The following is an 18,484-nucleotide window of genomic DNA, read 5'->3' as shown; positions in this document are numbered from 1 at the left end:
CTTTGAAATTTTATGCTCCTAGCAAGGCTGTCCCCTACTCTTAACCGTCCCTCTTTACAGAGCTGGAGAGGGACAGACTACTCCATGTAGAATATCCAAAGATGGATATTCATCAGTATCACGTACACTCTGATTTACCACCACAAATTACTTGATAACTATCCCAAGGTGGAAAACTAACATCGAACTACTCACTAAGAAAATAATCCATGATTTCTCCCATTTCTGTTTACTTCAGTCAACAGACTTAAGAAGTCTAAGGTGCATGGACATCTCTCATTACCCAGAATCTCTTTTCTACATGACTCTGCCTATTCTATAAATGGGCTCTCATTTGTACTCTAATTGGGAGCTAGCTTTCTTACAGCCTTCTCAGGTGGTGGCATCCCACATATTACTAGAGGTGTGGTAAGTTCACCTTTCTTCATTTCTCCTTCCAGATATTGTTTCTTCAGCCACTATCAAAAGCCCAGTTTTGATTCTCATGCTATCACCTTCTGTTCCAGTCATCTTCATCACTAATGGTCACTTGCCTTCATTTATTGATGATACTGGTTCAAGATATTTTTCTGCACCTTTCTTCTCAGTCTGAGTAATTTCAATTCCGTGTATATTATCTATATAATACATTCAAGGCTGACTTATTAATTTCTTTTTTATTAAAAAAATTTTTACATTTATTTATTTTTGATAGAGAGAGACAGAGCACTGTGGGGGAGGGGCAGAGAGAGAAGGAGACACAGAATCCGAAACAGGCTCCAGGCTCCAAGCTGTCAGCACAGAGCCCAACGCAGGGCTCGAACTCACAAACCGCAAACCGCGAAACCATGACCCAAGCCAAAATCGGACGCTCAATGACTGAGCCACCCAGGCGCCCTGACTTATTAGTTTCTTAACCTGTTGACTTCTAGTGATTTTTTCTCCTCTTATCTCAGACATATATTCTAATGTATTCCAGGTCTTGTCGTGTGCAATAACTACAACTCATCTAAATTGTTTATCACAAGTATCCCTGTCTTTGACAACCAACTCCATCTTTCCATCTTATTTTTCTAGCACCCTAATTCTAACTATTCTTTGACCTGACTCAGACTCCAATATATTCATTCTATTAGCTTTTCACTGTCACCCATGTTATGTCCTTATTTCTTTTCTTACAAAGAATTAGATTCCATGATTCACTATTCTAATCAATCTTTTGCATATACCCATAATTCTTTTTTTATTCTTTCTCCCTTCCTCTTGGCAAAACTCCAAAGCTTGTTAAATCAAACTCTCTGCCTACTCCAGATGTATATCAGAGCAACATTGCTGAAGAAAATGCAGCCAAGCTGACTGGTCTCATTTCAGATTCTAAATCACAGAATTCAAATGAAACCCCAACACTACCCTGTGCTTCTGTGACATTTTCATAATCAGTTTGTATCCCTATTTTCTAAGAATACTATATCATATCATGTCAACTCTGTTTTAATCTGTTATCCCTCCTTCATCTTTACTCTCAGATGTTGAGCTGTCTTATTAATTCAACAAAATAATTGAAGCAATTTTAAAAGAATCTTTACATCTTCCTGCACATGACCTTTATGTATACTTCTACATCTAGCCTTTTCTTATCCGTAATACAGTCTTTCCACCCAACCCCCCAACCACAGTCATTCTACTTGTGCCCTGGATTCTATCCCTCATCACCTACTTAAGACCTTTATCTTTCAATTATCCTCATACTCATTAAATCATCAATTTCTTTTTCACTGTACTGAACATTTCCATCACAGTGCAAACTTTATATATATATATATATCCCATTTTAAAACAACCATAACAAGCACAAATGCTAAACCTTCACCTTCCTACAGGCTTCTCCTTTCTCTCTTCTTTGTGATAGCACTCCTAGATAGGGTTGTATATATTCCCCCTCTCCAACGTCCTACTTTATAATCTCTATTGACCCATTCCTATCAAACTTTATTTTTAATTACTCCACTGAAATCTTTCTTATCAAGGTTACCAGTGACCTCCTTGTTGCTAAACTTATTGGGCAAATTTTAGTTTCTATTACTTGATCTGTCTATAGCATTTGAAACTCTTGATTTCATCTCTCCTCCTTAAACATTTCTTCACATCACATTCTAACAGATTTTTGTTTCAACACAATTACCACTCCTTCCCAGTATCTTTTGCTAGAAATTCCTCACCTTTTCAGTTCTTAAATTTTCTAGTGGTCTCTATCTTAGGCCTGGAACCTGTTCTCCTCTGTCTCACCACTCACTTTCTAAGAGATCCTATCCATCGGTATGGTTTGTATCATATCTATGTGTTGTGAGCTTCCAACATGGGTCTCCAGGATCACCCTCTTTTTTGACTATTAGAATTGAATTTCCTCTTACCATCTCTACTTGGATATATAATAGGCATCTAAAGGTACCTAAAACTGGCATATTGATTTTGCCCTTAAATCTCCTCATTCCTTCATCTTCCTAATTGGAAATCCAGTTTTCTCAGATTCAAAATGTGTAGTCATCTGGATTCCACAGTTTCTCTTATATCCCACATACATCCTGTTAGGCGACTCTGTGAGCTCTGTCTTTAAACTACTTCCTCCATGGCTTGCTAATTGCCAGGGGCTTTGAAAGAAATCAAACAAACAAGAACACAAGCATGAAATTTAAAGTGTAGGCCTATGCCACATGTAAGTGTGATTTCCAAATTTGCATTGTCTCTTAAGTGTGAAATTAAGTGAAATGAGCCAAATTGATGTAATTTAAACTGCCTTGTTATTGTAAATGAAACTAAATACAAGAAATACTAAGATAAAATTTGTTCTCATTGTGAATATTTTTCTAAAATCTGTCAATCTACAGTCCAGTTGTTGTTTCTAGTCATTTGGTAAAATAGAAACAAAGTCCATAACTAAAAATATTATTGTAAGTTCTATTTACTTTCTATAATCTTCAAAGACTAATTGGAACTTCTTAGTAATGTAGATGCTGTTATCACAGTTTACATTAAGTGTATAGCTGAGATCTTACCTGTCAAGGAAAATTATGGGAAAGCAATATTATAGGAAATGATGCATAATAGGTTTCAGAATTCATGAAAGCAATTCTGTCACAGAAAAACTGCATAATTGCAGTATTCTACTGGGGTGAAGCTTAATACCTCAGATAAATTGCCTTTCTGTTTATTTATGGCAAAGTCTGTTGTCACGATAACTATACAGAACCATCATGTCCATAAGGTATGACCAAATCTTCCATTTATAGTAGTGTCTTTTCTGTCCAGCCCAATAGCAAATGATCAATGGTCTCATACACTAAGTTTCTATTTCCATTGATTGCTCAGCAGTTGACTTTTACTAAGTGTGACTTTGTTTCTTAGAGCATTGGATTCAATTCAGTTCAAAGATTCCGCTTGAATAAATGATAATTCTTACTAGGAAAATTATAAATATTATAAATATATAAAGAGACCTTGGAAATGAGTCCCTGAATAATGGATTTTTAAATGTGTATTCAATAAAAATGATCATAAAAACTATCTATACCCACAAATTGATTTCACTTGGTTTAGTTTTGAGAAAATGTTTCTTTTGTCCATAAGTCAAATACTTCGTTTAGTTACACTTTATTTTCACCATTTACTACTCTAGTCTTTTTTGAAAGATTAATAGGTTCTAAGGGCAATTCCTTCTTCCCCAAACTGAAAATCTTTGTAAGTAGCATAAAAGAGAGTCTTCGTGGAATTCTTTGGCACTATACCGACACATGAATACAAAGTTTTACTACATTGCAGACAAACTAATCAGAAGATAGAAAGAAGAATAAAAAAGTTTACTAATCAGTGATCACTTACATGAGATACCTGGACATACTTTAATTTCCATTATTTTCTATTACATAAGACATATGTTCATTGAAAGCTTTGTGCCATACCAAAAGAGTTAAGAAAATGTTTTAAAACTTTTGTGATATACTAAAATATATACTTCTTTATAGAAGAAGAGTGCATTGGGCTGTGCACTGGCAGCATGGAGCCTGCTTGGGATTCTCTCTCTCTCTCTCTCTCTCTCTCTCTCTCTCTCTGCCCCTCCCCTACTCTTCTCTCTCTTAAAATAAATAAGTGTTAAAAAGAATAAAAAAAAACACCTGTAGATATGGAGTACTGGAAAGTAATGTAGTTGAATCACTGATGAAAACACATGCACCTTTATTGTTGGGTGCCTGAATGATCACCAGGCACGGAGTTGCCCATGAGTCGGCAGTTACGTTACACTAACATCTGTAAATAGACAGCTCTAATCATGTGTGATTTAGTGGCTTGCCCAATCACTCATGCCATTTCAGATAATTATGAGTATAAAATAAATTAAACATAAAAAATTAATATGGTTTAAAATCACCTCTGACTTCTATTGTTTATAGTCATAGATACCGTTAATACTATTCTGTGCTGTTACTGCCTACCTTCATAATTGAAGGAAATGCTAAATTTCAGTAGAGGTTGGATTTATGAAAATAAAAATTTTAGCCTTTTCCCATACGAGAACACATATCTTCTTACATTCTCAGTTTAAGAACCCCTCATTTATGGTGTTTGACAAATTGACTAGAAGATACCTAATCTGGGTAAGTGTTATGTTTCAGCAGGAGTACAGTCATCACTGTTTATTAGGACACTGATGAATGAATAATCCTGTTGTAGGTGCCTGAGTGAAAAAAACAGAGGGGTGGGAAACAATGACTTTGTCCTTGAGGACTTTATAATTAGAGATGTAGTATATGCTGACATTGCCTAACATTCTTAAGTGCTTTCGGTCCATTTAAATTCAGGCGGGGAGTATTTCTGACGGGTGTGCAGTGCCTAAGTCTACATAGGGAAAATGGTCAGTTGCCACTGTCCTGTAGGTAGTAGAATTTGTTAATACCATAGCACAAATGGAGACATTTTTCATGTCTGCAGTTGATGCAAATACCCCCAAAAGGTATACTAATACTTAGTTAGGTCTACAACCAGGTTTCAAAATATAAAGACTATTCTTTGAAAAGTAAATTTTGATAACTCTTGGATAATTGATACTTCTTCTAAGAAGCAGTACATAGAAATGTCATTCATATTTGAAGACTCAAATATGTTTGATTATAACTGGAATAGATTTAATCCTCATTTGTACATTTCTTCCAGGTGAGCTGCTTTTTGGTTAATGCACTTAGCTAGATCTAGGAAAGCCTTTGGCTATGTGCAGTGTTGGCTTAGCCTTTACCACACTGAGTTTGGCATTTTGAGCCACATAACTTGGATTTATATTAGCAAAGCTGTATTCATTTTCACACAACACCCGCCACATAACAACAACAGTCCCCACTACCTACCCCCACAAAACAAACTATGAAAAATTTTAACACATTTTTCCAGAGATGTCTAATTTACAATCAAGTTGTAGCTTAGCCGAAGCCTTGGGGAATGTGGTTCAATGATATAGTGTGACAAAAATGGATGAGAAACAGCTGCAGAACAGTGAGATACTGTAATAAAGTAATTTATTATTGGTACTGAATTCAGAATCATCAGCAAACATTCATCAGGCATCTACTATGTGTGGGCCATTTCAGGTTTGATCACGAAACTTCCAAAGCCTGACTGGCCCAGCAATGCCCCCCTGTGTCCTCTAGGGGGCAGTTCCGGGTCAGTGCGGGGTGGGGGGTGGGGGGCAGAAAGCCTGTACGCAGATTCACGGGCAGAGAGCATTGCCTGAGAAATGTTAAACCAGGAAAAAGAAATTAAAGCAGTAGGTTCCACAAGTAAGCATGAGATTACAACAAATAGGAGGTCAGAGAGACAGGCCCAGCTAATGTAGAGATTAGCAGACATCATACTATGGTTTCTTTATTCACTACTTGGCAATTTATGTGTTCTGGCCAAGGACTGGACTTCTAAGTGAGCCCAAAATGAATTACTATTTCTGGAAGCCTTTGGGTCTGTGACCTTGCTGGTATTGATTTGCATGTGGTGTTCTGCTTAGGTGCTTTTGTTTCTGTGAGGTTAGGAAGAGATTTATTTTGGTGCAGGAACACCAGCCAGTAAGACCAACAGGGAGGATGAAAGGCATAGCCACTGTCTCATTCTTGAGTTGGTTTTGGGGGCATGATATGGAGATGAGTTAGCAGCATACACATGAGCTATGTTCATAAATGACTTCATTTGATTATGGGAACAAGCATTAGTAATTCTAGGTTTCGTGACAAGTACTTAAGGAGAGAGCCATCTGTTCTTCCCTGTGTTGCACATCATGCTGTAGGGAAGCTTTGCCACAATGAGTATAGAGTCCAGAGGAGAAGCAAGAATAGTGTTTCCATTGAGTGTATAGGAAACTACTACAGAAGTGAGACATGACTCTGCAAGTGGTCAGCCAACACTATTGTCAAGGTGACTGAAGCGGAAAAAACACTAAAAATAATGTTCCTGTTTACATCAACATGTGTGTATGTCTTAAAAATATAGGAGTTTGTAAATAAAGCAAATAGCTATTTGTGTAATATGTTGTGGTTCACACAATACTGCTTGATATTCCTCTAACATGATGTAAGACATAAAAAGGAGGCTCATTTTCTCTAGTACTGTATTGTAGACTACCCATCAGCTTTGGCAACCTAATGTGGAACAGAAGGGGTAAGATAGAGGACCTGATGGCACAGGACACAAACAGAAATACTGTGTTTGCTGGAGGAAACAGAGAAACTATGGCATTGTGATGGCCAGAATAATACCTGATAAGTGATAGCTCCTGGCAGTGGCACAGCTATTGGGATACAGCATAGGTAGCACACCTTCTCTATACTCTAAGATTTACCTGTTGATAAAGGATAGACTGCAAAAGTGATACTGGCAGGGGCTGGAGAACCTGTTGCTGGGCTGGTTAAGCCTACTAAGATAGCCAGCAATATTAGAAATTTATGTCAATGTATGATATCCTTTGTAGGAACTGGTGACACTTGGATATTACATATGATATATCTTAATGGAAATTAGTTAATATGCCATCCAGATTGCATAGTTCAGGATTGTAGGTTGTTGAAGGCACAATCTGATTCAAGGATAAAAGTTAAAATGCCTAGAACAAATGTACTGCTTTTCCTTTAGGCAGTTTTCCATGAAACTTAATTACAGATAATCTAAACTGACAATTCAGGTCACATGCATTTGCTTTGGCAAACAGTCAATTTATTGAAGTTTGTATTGAAATCTTATGAAAATAGGATGCCCTAGTCAGGATACATGTCTGTGTAGAGCCATTTCACATATGGTACAAGATTAAGACAAGGCTCTATCTTTGAGCAGGCCAGTATTTCCTCAAAATGTAACGCTAAGGCTGCTCAAATACTAGACTAACTATGTAGCAATCAAAACCTCAAAGTTTAGGGCTATAAGTATTACATGAACATTTTAGCCTTGAAATGTCAAAAGCATTTCAAATACCCAATGCACTCATTAATATGGTTAATATAGTACCCATGGGTGGCCAAATTTCAAGTAATGATAAGTCCCCCCCCCAAAAAAAAGCACATTTCAAAATCTGTCTCCAAGTATTTCAACAATTTTATTTACTCTAGGATTCATAAATATATACCAATTAAATGTTAGAATATAGTTGCAAAAAATGATCATTTGAGTTTAAAAATTATTCTGACAGTAATTAGCTAGAACAGTTTTTATTGAATCCATTTCTACATCTGACAATAAAACAATGTCATCAGCATGCTTTTTTTGTCTCCAGTTTTTTAGGAAGAGATGACAGAAAATGACAATTTTCTCCTAGTCATGAATACCCAATGCAAGCATGATAAGGCTAAGTATGTTGTGATCTAAAAATAAAATCCCATTTCAGGATTCCCATAAACTTCCACTGAAATAAATTTAATCAAACCTTTCCAATAAAATTGATCTATATGTTGGATGATAAATAGTTCAAAGGGCATGACTGATTTCACAGACACTTTCAATAGGGCTTCATCCAACTCACCAAAGGGTTCTTCTATGCATGATCAAGAAATATAGAATAAGTAGAGACTTAAAAACAACCAAGACATATAAATACATATAAGCACAGATCTAAACACTTCTGGAGTAGTGATCAAAATTTAGGGACAGGTTTTATATACATTTTATCAGGGACACAATCAAGATTTGGAGGGACATGTTAATTTCATAGGTGATAAGTGGCTATTTGGGTGAGCTTGACAGGCATCAGTGTGGCCATTCTTTTAAATCAAGACTTATTTATTAATTTTTAGCTGGAGAAAAAAATATATTTAAAACTCAAATATGATTTAAAAATAAAGAATGCAGTTATTACTATTAAAACTTATTAGAAGAGCTAATTTCTCTTTTGGACACTATCCAGACATGTTCCAGATGAGGAATCTTAGTAATTGGAGGGACAGTCTGGTGAATTTACTAGATCTAAAAGAATCCAAACATTGGCGTTTCATATGACTTGGCATCAGCTAAAATGAAGCAGCTATTTGAGAAGTTTGAACTGAAACTAGCAAGCTGGCATCATCTCATCTATGCAGTGACATATTTAAGCCAGTTCTTGAAACTCAGTAGACTGAACAATTTCTACACCAAGTCATTTCATTTGCACCAGGAGTAGTGACTGTCTATTCTACTTTTACTATCATTTAAAAGTGTATAGAGACACCTGGGTGGCTTAGTCGGTTGAGTGTCCAACTTTGGCTCGGGTCATGATCTCATGGTTCGTGAGTTCAAGCCCCACATTGGGCTCTGTGCTGATGGCTCGGCGCCTGGAGCCTGTTTCGGATTCTGTGTCTCCCTCTCTCTTTGCCCCTCCGCCGCTCACACCCTCTCTCTCTCTCTCAAAAATAAATAAACATTAAAAAAATTTTAAAAAACTAAAAGTGTATTAAGAAGCTTAATAATACCTTGTTTCTTAGAGAAGTCATGTAAAGGTGCTGGGTGGAGGGTCTCTCATAAGGCAGATATTTCTGTTCATATTCACTTCCTGAGTTATAGCACAATATATGGTTGGCCCAACATCCCATTACTATATGTGTTATAAGTTACAGGCTTTAGAACATATAAAGTTATTCATATGAGCATTAAGTATTGAGAAATGATATGACTTAATGTTATTTCAAGAAAGTAAGCATGCCACCTTCCAGGAGAAAAAAAAATTGCTCTGGTAAAGATTAAGTTTCCTGACTGGTTTTCTGTTACAAAAAATGGTAACTAACCTTGGGAACTAAATAAATGAAATTGAAGTTTTGTAGTTCAATATTATAAAATATTGAATATTATATATTTATATGTATATATAGCCTATATTTTTCTTAGTTGAGAAATTAAACATTTCCAAGAAGGTATTCTCAAAATAATCCAAAATTTATTTTTTTTGATCAGTATGGTAGTGAATGCCTTGGTTTTTCTTTCTCTCTTTCTTTCTTTTTTTTTTTAGTTTTTATTTAAATTTCAGTTAGTTAACATGCAGTGTAATGTTAGTTTCAGGTGTACAATATAGTGATTCAGTACTTCCATACTTTTTCTCTCATATATCCCATGATTAAAGTTCAAGAAGTGGGCAACTTAGAAATGCCAATGGACACAGACAAAACAAAACAAACAACAGAACCTGCAGTCTCTAATCAAAGCACCAGGAAAGATAGAAACTAGCAAGACCAAAAATTTGTGTATAATAACCATTTTACTCAGGCAAAATACTACAGAAAAGGTATTGGCTTGACCCCCATCCATTCTGGCAAGGACAAGTGGGGACCCAATCTTTCTGCTAGAGTGGTGTCAAAGACATAAAAGTAAGGGAGTGGGGCTTCAACCTCACAGTGTATTCTAAAACCCCACCCCCAGGGTCAGTGGAAACCATGTCAGGAGTCTGGACTTCCACCTCCAACTAGCCCTCTTGCTCTACCCTATCTACTTCTCCCTGGGATTGTGTCTGAAGAAGACTGGTGGGCAATCAGGACTTTCACTACCAGTTAGCACCACTGACAACACCCTTCACCCTGTGGTTTCGGTAGAGGCCATGTGTTCTATATGTCACTAAGTAATTACCAAGTCAGAATGAATTAATGAATGGCTAAAAGATTAGAATATTGTCTGTGTTGACCAGATATATTCACATTATAACAAGTCTATGTTATTTTTTAAAAAATACTGAAACTTAATTTTTAGGAATGAGAGAGAAGTCTGAAAGAAAAATCAGAATTAAGTCAATTTGTTCTTTTACCAAAAAAAAGAAAAGTAGAGTCACAGAATTTTTATTGGCTATCTAATGCAATTTATTTCAATCCATCAAAAAATATGTGACTGTATTATAACTTCCCTTTAGTGAGTATAGTAATCTCTGCATTGCCATAAAATATATCATTACATCTTACAAAACATTGAAACTTGTGGTAATTTTCCCTTATGTCACACTCATTTTTCTTAATGTGCTGTGAAGTCCAGGAAAGCTTTCCAAAGTTAAAAAGCACTAGAGAATATCATATGGATATAAGTACTTCTGATATTGCTAGTTTGCTGCATGGAGGGTCTCCTTTCAAAAATTAAATATTCCCTTAGCAGCTTCAATTGAATCATTGGCTGAGTTAACCACTATGATCAGTGAAATATGTTGCTTCTATGAGTAATGTTGAGATTGAAGAGAATTAATTAGTTGGATGGCTGTGGATAGGGACAGTACAAGTTTTACAAAGCTTGAGTACATGTTATAGTCCATGCAGTGATGATGATAATAATGAGCAGCACAGGGGAAAGAGATCTGTTACAAACAGTGCCATTGGTTATCAGCTATTTAGAATAAGAATTTAATAATTGGCAATGATGATTATAAACCATGGAGGCCATTTTCCTTAAGTCTATCAAGTTGATTATCAGTTTTCTCTATGCACAGAGGAGTAAAATTGTTAACATACACAAGCATCTCTGTAGTTTTTGCTATTGTAAAGATGAAAAAAGAAATTATACAACATAATTCAATAATAAACAATTTCAGTAAAATTTGTGAAATTTCCTATTTACATGTTATGAGAAAATTCTATTTTATTGCAAAAAAATAACCCTGTATATAGTAAGGGCAAATAAAATAAATAATAAGAAGCCTAATTATCCCTGTTGAAAATAAGGGAAGAGACTCCTCCCCATCCTTTTTCTTAGAGTATTTACTTTAGAAAACTGGTAATTTCATCCTTTGATAGTGCAAATGTTGGGGTGCAGACAGTCACCACATCAAGGGGTATGGTGGCCAAGGGAAATCAGCTATCTGCTCCTCCCCTCCTCCCAAAATATGGATGAGCTAAGAGCAATAGAGATCCACTGAGAGGGTTTGATAACAGCCACTTACTTGATATCTTTCTGGTAAAGATGAGTTGGGAGAAGTTGCAGCAGTATACTCAGAAGATGGGTAAGGTTCCGCTGATATCTTTCATTGGTTTGTTGGAATTTTCTCAAAATCTATCCTCATAGATCCCAGGGAGAGAAAAATTGCCTCCTGGCCTAACTACCTTTGTGTTGGCTCTCATGCCCATTATCTAAACCCAGTTTACAGAAAAGGTGGTTAGATGGCAAGAACAGACTCTTACTCATATGTTAGCAGTAGCTAACATATTTGAGAATAATCTAGTGCAACATTATAGACACTGTACAACCTTATAGCTCTGTTGGCTGCTCAGTTAGAACTCTACTAAAGGGAATAATCCCTACTCTGGCCAACCTATGAAGGAAAGAAAGCAAGAAAAGAGACAGTAAATCTATGTCCTTTTTGCAAAAAGCCAGGGAATTGGGAAGGGGATTGCAGAAAGAGACTCTGAAGGATGTAGGGATTATAAGGATAAGAGAATCAAAAGAGTTTAAGGGACAACCCTCAGCTAGGAAATACTTGGCAAATGGCTTAAAGTAGATAGAAACATGGAGGGAATCTTGACAGTGGGAACTAGTGAACCACGTGTCAATAACTTTTTCTCAGGCTAATCTATCCTTGCCTTTTCTGATAACTACTGGTGTTACTTATTCTGCAATTTCCTTGGAAATTTCTCACTTTCCACTTGGCAACAGAGCAGGTTGTAGCTGTTTTGGATCATCCTTTACTTGTTTCTTGCCCTCCACAATTCCCTTATAGATAGTTGCTCTGATTGAGGAACAGGCGTTCCTTTTTCTGAATCTCCTGTAAACCTACTGGGGGGAAGCTTTGCTGTGCAAATTAAAGGCTCATATTCTATACTCCAGTTGGAATGTTTGTGAAGCTACCTTAGGAAAATGGCACTTGGATTGGTTATTCTCTGCCTTCTGGAATAAAAGGGATATGCCAGAGAGTGGCAGTCTTACACTGTTCTAAAAAAGCACCCTGAGCTGAGACAATTGTATGCATAGCTTTGGGTCCTAGGGAACTATGATTCTGGTTTAATTAAAGATATAAAGCTAATACAAATAATTTTCCAAAAAGATAAGGTATGGCCATGAGGTAAATAAAAATCCATTGTCAGATGTTCAATTAGAAAGAATAAAATTAGGTAAAAAAGAACTAGAATAAGAACAGATAATTTAAAAAGGGAGTATTCACTGTGTAATATTCCCATGTTTCCATAAAAAAAAAAGCTAAGAGAGACTGGTTAGCTACTATAGAGATCTATACAAGATCTTAGAAAACTCATTAACCCCTGTAGTTCCTAACCCTGCAACTATTCTGATTTCAGTACTGTTATCTGCAAAGTCTTTTCCTATGATTGATCTATGTTCTACTTTTTCTGTCCCTCTAGTGGACCAATTGAGATTTTTGTTTGATTTTACTTAAAAGCACCTCAATATTTATGATAAAGAATTACTCGAGAGTTTCAAGACTCCCTCACTATTGTCTCTAGTCATTTACAGGATAACTTAGAGAAGTTTGTTCTACTAAAGCCGTTTATAATTATTCAAAATGTAGATGCTTTCTAGTAGCCTCCAAAACTTAAAAAAAACAATGCAAAACTAATACTTTGGCTTTGTTAAAATTATTTGATTCACAAATGCATAAGACCTCAATAGACAAATTACACTATTACTTATCTGAGATAAATATGTAGGGTACCTGTTGTCAGTTATAGGCCACAGAGTGTTACAATATGGGAATAATCCAATTTTGCAGATAAAGTGGCCTACTACTACTACACACACACAAAACTTGGACAATTTTTGGGTCTAGTACAGAATTATAGACAAGATTACAGATTTTGCAGAATGGACCAAATCTTTGATGAAACAAATACAGGACAATTCTTCCTAGGATCTGTTTCTGTCCCTAGGATCTAAAGAGGCTTTTGAACAAGTGAAATTGCTATTGTCTCCCTTCCAGCTCTTAGAATTTCAAAATTTGAAAAACCCAGGTGGAATTACTTGATACTCCTTTTCATATTGCATATTTGATAGTGTTTATTGACGTGTCATGTACTTGGGGAAAAATGGCCAACTTAAACCCTTCTATGCTGTAGTGATTTATTGTAATACACTGGAAGTTTATGTTTTGTCTAGAATTAAATCTGCATAGGCAAATGAATTAACGGCAATTACTAGAGGAATGATTCTTGGTTAGACTTAAATACATAATATATATTTACTACAATTAAATATATAGTGTCTGTCATGCAAAAATTTAAAAGTAGAGTTTTAATTTTAATAAGAACTAAAAATTAACTAATGATAAATTAATAGCTTGTTAGAAACTTTACAACTGCCTGCTCAGATTAGTAGTTCATTTTGCTGACAGAGCTACAAAAGTTGTTGTTAAAACATGTCAGACTCTGAACTTCAAAGCTCTACTCTTTAACACAATAAGACAGGCTTGTTTGTTTCCAAAAAAACACTTCACAAAATGAAGTGGACAAATCAATTATAAAAGAGGCTAGAAGAAATTTGGACCATGGGAATTACCTAATGAAGTAATACCTGTGCATAGTACTTATTTGCTTGGTTAATGTTGTGATGGTATTAATAACATCATCTGAATAAAAGAGGGATATTAAAGGCATTATTAGACTCTTACTGTGCCTAACAAAAAGATGAAATGATTCAAAATGTATTTTGAAAAATATGCTATTTCTCCGAAGAATTTTTTAATGGGGCACTCCCAAGGTAAATGCAGGAATCCCCAGCCAAATCTCCCAGGAACCTGTGGCAGTGGCTTTTATAGAATACATGCCTGTGGAAAGTAAGAGATTTTGTCTACTGGTGTGTATGATGTCAGGATGGCCTGAAGTCTTTCCTCAAAAGTTGATTTTTAGAAAACTCTTTCAATATGTGAAATTCCCACTTTTGATATATTAGAGTGCATTGGTTAGGGAAAAAAAGTGTTTTTATTTCTACTGTTGTCCAGGAATTATATAAGTATTTGTAGATTCCTATGAGCCTCTGTCCTCTGAAAAAGTAGCATGAATGAATCAAACTGGAGAAAACTCCTTGGCTAAGATTTAGCAATCTATGGGGTTAAGGTGGAACGATACCACTAGCATTATAAAAACTAAAATGAGGGGCGCCTGGGTGGCGCAGTCGGTTAAGCGTCCGACTTCAGCCAGGTCACGATCTCGCGGTCCGTGAGTTCGAGCCCCGCGTCGGGCTCTGGGCTGACGGCTCAGAGCCTGGAGCCTGTTTCCGATTCTGTGTCTCCCTCTCTCTCTGCCCCTCCCCCGTTCATGCTCTGTCTCTCTCTGTCCCAAAAATAAATAAACGTTGAAAAAAAAAAAAAAAAAAAAACTAAAATGATGCCTACAAATAAGCATAGTATCTGTCGCATTAAATTTGTTTGGCAGGCCTATGAATTTGGGTCCCAGACCATGTCTTGTGCCCAATTTAACAGATTCTTTGTATAATCATGTTCAATACATAGAAAGGCTTTTCTATTTCCTAGAAACCCTAAACTTAAAGTCAAAAAGAACTGAAAGTACCTGTTGGAGGAAGTCAGCTACTCTGATCAACTAAGAGATAAAGGTGTTGCTATATGAACATGTTCCAGAGGAAAGGACTGTCACCACATTTATAGTTTCTTCATGTTTAGACATAATTTAACAAACATATGTCATTTCTATCATAACCAACCCCAGAAGCATGGTTGACAAAGATACTCCTTTTTTTGGTTACTATAGGAAACAAAGCTAGAGTTAACCAAAGGTCAATTTTTCGCATAGCGTACAGAAAGATTTTAGTCCTTTTCCACTCTGTGGCAACTTAGATTTGAAATTATCTTGTTTGTCTTCATTTCCTCAAACTGGAGATTTGGAGGTAAAAAAAGGATAGTTATTTAATACCATCACAATGTAAACTACTTAAAATAGAACTTGTTTTTAAAAATTGTTTGACCATGATGGCTATTATATGATTTTCAGTGGATGTCTATATGCCATCATGTTGCTCACATTCTCACTTCTTCATACCTCAATACCTACTCTATTTCTCATGTTATTCCCCATATTCTCTTCTCCCAAGTTTTCTTTCTTTTCTGAAGCAGAAATGTAGAGTCCTCTCATTATTCTGACATCCCTTTCCAAAGTGAACCATGCTGTGAGTGGAGAGTGGGAAATCATCTTTCAAAGATTCAAAATACTTTAATAATAAAAGAATTTTCTGCCAAGAAGAATGTTGCCACTTAGAAGAGAAAAAGAAATTTAATTTCTAACCCTATCCTTCCCCCTTCCCTCTTCCCTCTCCGTTGCTAAATTTTTGGCCTTACTTTATCACTACCCAGGTTCCAACTTTCTAGTTTCTAGTTTTAAAATCACTTTTTCTTAGAACACTTACCTTGGGCTGAGTTGTTTTAACTTAGACTGATTGGAGATGACTTCTTACTGTCCTATTTTGCTAAGGCTTTTACATATCAGGTTAATTTCTTTAAAAACTGAATTACCTGTTTCAGTAATTGTAGTTTATGACACACCCATAGAGTGTCTTACCTAGAGACTATCTGGCTCATGAAACACATGATTGATTAGATGGGCTCTGGACAGTCAAGTGAACTCTGGTAGAATTATCACAATACTTATATAAGCTTACTTCATAGCATAAGAATATCTAAGATAAACCCTAAATTTTTAAGATTGTAAACTACCTAATATTGTCATGGTTATTATAAGGGACATTCTAGAATTCGTTGAAGAAGGGGAAAGATTGTGTTAAAATCAGAAGTTCTAGAGCTTTCCTCTCCTAAATTTAGTGACCTACAACCAGTTTTTCATTTTACTAAATAAGTGTGTGTTATATGTAGATAGCATATAATTTCATAAAGTAGAAGATATTTTAATATAAAAGCAACAAGGGCATGGGATAAAAAGATTAATAAATTTAATTTTATGAAACATTTGCCACCTTGTTCTAATTTTTCTCATTTTCTCTGTGGCTCCAACAAAGTTTATCATGGAGAAGTCATTGAAGACAGGATTTGGAATTACAAACTGCATGATTTTTAAGTCCTCATTGTCCCATTCCTGTGATGTCATGACCCTGGAACTATCAGTACAGTAACAAGATAGAAGAAAAGGCAAGATCTAGTTGGGACGATTAGGACTTAAAGTTGCCATGCCATAAAGTTGTTCTGTTAGCATCCCTATCTCTTTGAAGTATTGATCTCAGTTTTCAGTCCCTCACTTAAAAGACATTTTTCTAAGCAGTATTGGGAACAGAGAGGGTTTTGGCAAAAGATCATGTCAAGTAAAACATATCATAGGTAGTTCTTTTATAAACTTTGGTAATTACCAATAAGGAACTGGTGTTAATTTATGTTTGTTTGTTTTGCTTATATGGTTTGAGAATTAGCTATTAACCAAGAGGGAATACTGAGATTCCAAGGTTATCTATATTAGGAAGCTATTTTCTTAGCTACTTTATTGTTTTACCTATTTGACTAGCTTCTTTAAAAATTCTAAAGAGTGAATTCTTTGTATGCTAGCTCAATATTAATTTTATTGAAAAACTTCACAAAAACCATTTTGTAAATACTTTTCAAACATTTTTGTCTAAATTTTCAATAGAATTTTGAAGTGATCATGGCAGAATGTATTGTACCTTTGAAATTATTTCGAGGAACTATAAGTTACAGATGGCTGTTAATGGAATTTAGAAATTCTATGTTACCTTCAAATTTTCCAATGAATGTATATCTCTATTAGTACATAAATTTGAAAAGCTTAAAGAAGTTTCATTGAAAAGACTCAGGACTCATTGAAAAAATATTTTTTTTCTAAACTTAGATACAAGTAAAATTTGTCTTTATTTCACTTTTTGTTGTTGCTCTTCTTAGAAAATGAAATATAATAGGTAATCCAGAAAGATCACTTTTTAAAATAGATATTAACAAGATGATTCTAAAATTCCTATAGAAATGTTATAGACGTGGAAAGCCAAATAATCTTGAAAAACAAAATTTAAGGAATTAAGTAACCTGATTTAAAGAATAAAAATAAAGTAGTCAAGACAGTGTAGTGTTCACACAAGGATAGAGTTCAGAAATGTACTCATACATGGTCAATTGATTTTAGACAAAGATCCATAACAATTCAATGGAGAAAAAGAAAATCTTTTCAACAAATGGTGCTGAAACAACTGGACATCCATATGGGGAAAAGGAAAGCAACCCCTATCTTATATCTTATCCAAATAATTTGTTGTGGATCATAAATATCAACATAAAAAACTGAAGAAAAAAGGGAAAATATCTGTTTAAATAAAGTGGGGGCAGATGGAGGCAAAAAATTCTCGAACAGAACACAAATAACAATAATCTGCAAGGTTAACACAATAGATGATAAATTAGACTTTATCAAAATTTAAAAAAATTCTCCATTCAGCAAAATACAGTGCTAAGAAATTGGAAGGGTCAGCCAACAGCTGTAAGAAAAATTCATGACACATTTGACAAAGAACATTATACAGAATATGGAATGTATAATGGATTTGTACAGCACAATCAAAAAAAGAAATAACTGAACAAATATGGGAGAAAACATGAACAGACATTTCATAAAGGAAGATATATGAACAACTAACAAGGATATCAATGTTATTAGTCATTGGTAAATGCCAAATAGACCCCATAAAATACCACTATTTAACTACTGGAATGGCTAAAATCAAAAAAGAATGATAGCACCAAATATTGGCAAGGATGTAGAACATTTGGAACTCTGAAACATTCAAGTTGGAGCATAAGATGGTAAAACCACACTTAAGTTACAAATAAGAAAATGTGGAGGAATAGATTATATGCTATGGTGTTGGATTGGCAATGGAGGTATCAATTGAAACCACATACCTAGAGAGAGAACGATAGATAATAAATAGATGATAGGTATTATATATGTGTAAATGTATGTTTTAGTATGTATGTTTGTGTGTGTATTTCCTAACAAAGAGGATCTAGAAGCATTAGTTATGAGCACACTTAAAGAACCAATCAAAAGTACCACACTAAATTGTGCAGACCTTGATTTCT

The 18,484-nt window shown here is 35.2% G+C and overlaps 2 long non-coding RNA genes across 6 annotated transcripts in view; one reads left to right on the top strand and one right to left on the bottom strand.

The window, feature by feature from the left end:
- The window catches only part of LOC147583104 (uncharacterized), a 119,373-nt gene extending 103,294 nt beyond the window's left edge, over window positions 1–16,079 (bottom strand). The window contains exon 1 of the long non-coding RNA XR_015245471.1: window positions 15,799–16,079. This is a non-coding gene — a long non-coding RNA (uncharacterized LOC147583104). The remainder of the gene's footprint in view (window positions 1–15,798) is intronic.
- The window catches only part of LOC147583103 (uncharacterized), a 623,699-nt gene that overhangs the window by 371,710 nt on the left and 233,505 nt on the right, over window positions 1–18,484 (top strand). The gene's annotated exons all lie outside the window — the stretch shown is intronic.

This window comes from Puma concolor, chromosome A2, assembly GCF_028749965.1.
Source record: "Puma concolor isolate L17-30 chromosome A2, mPumCon1.1.hap2, whole genome shotgun sequence".
Classification (NCBI taxonomy): Eukaryota; Metazoa; Chordata; class Mammalia; order Carnivora; family Felidae; genus Puma; species Puma concolor.
This window is presented reverse-complemented; position numbering and strand designations above follow the sequence as displayed.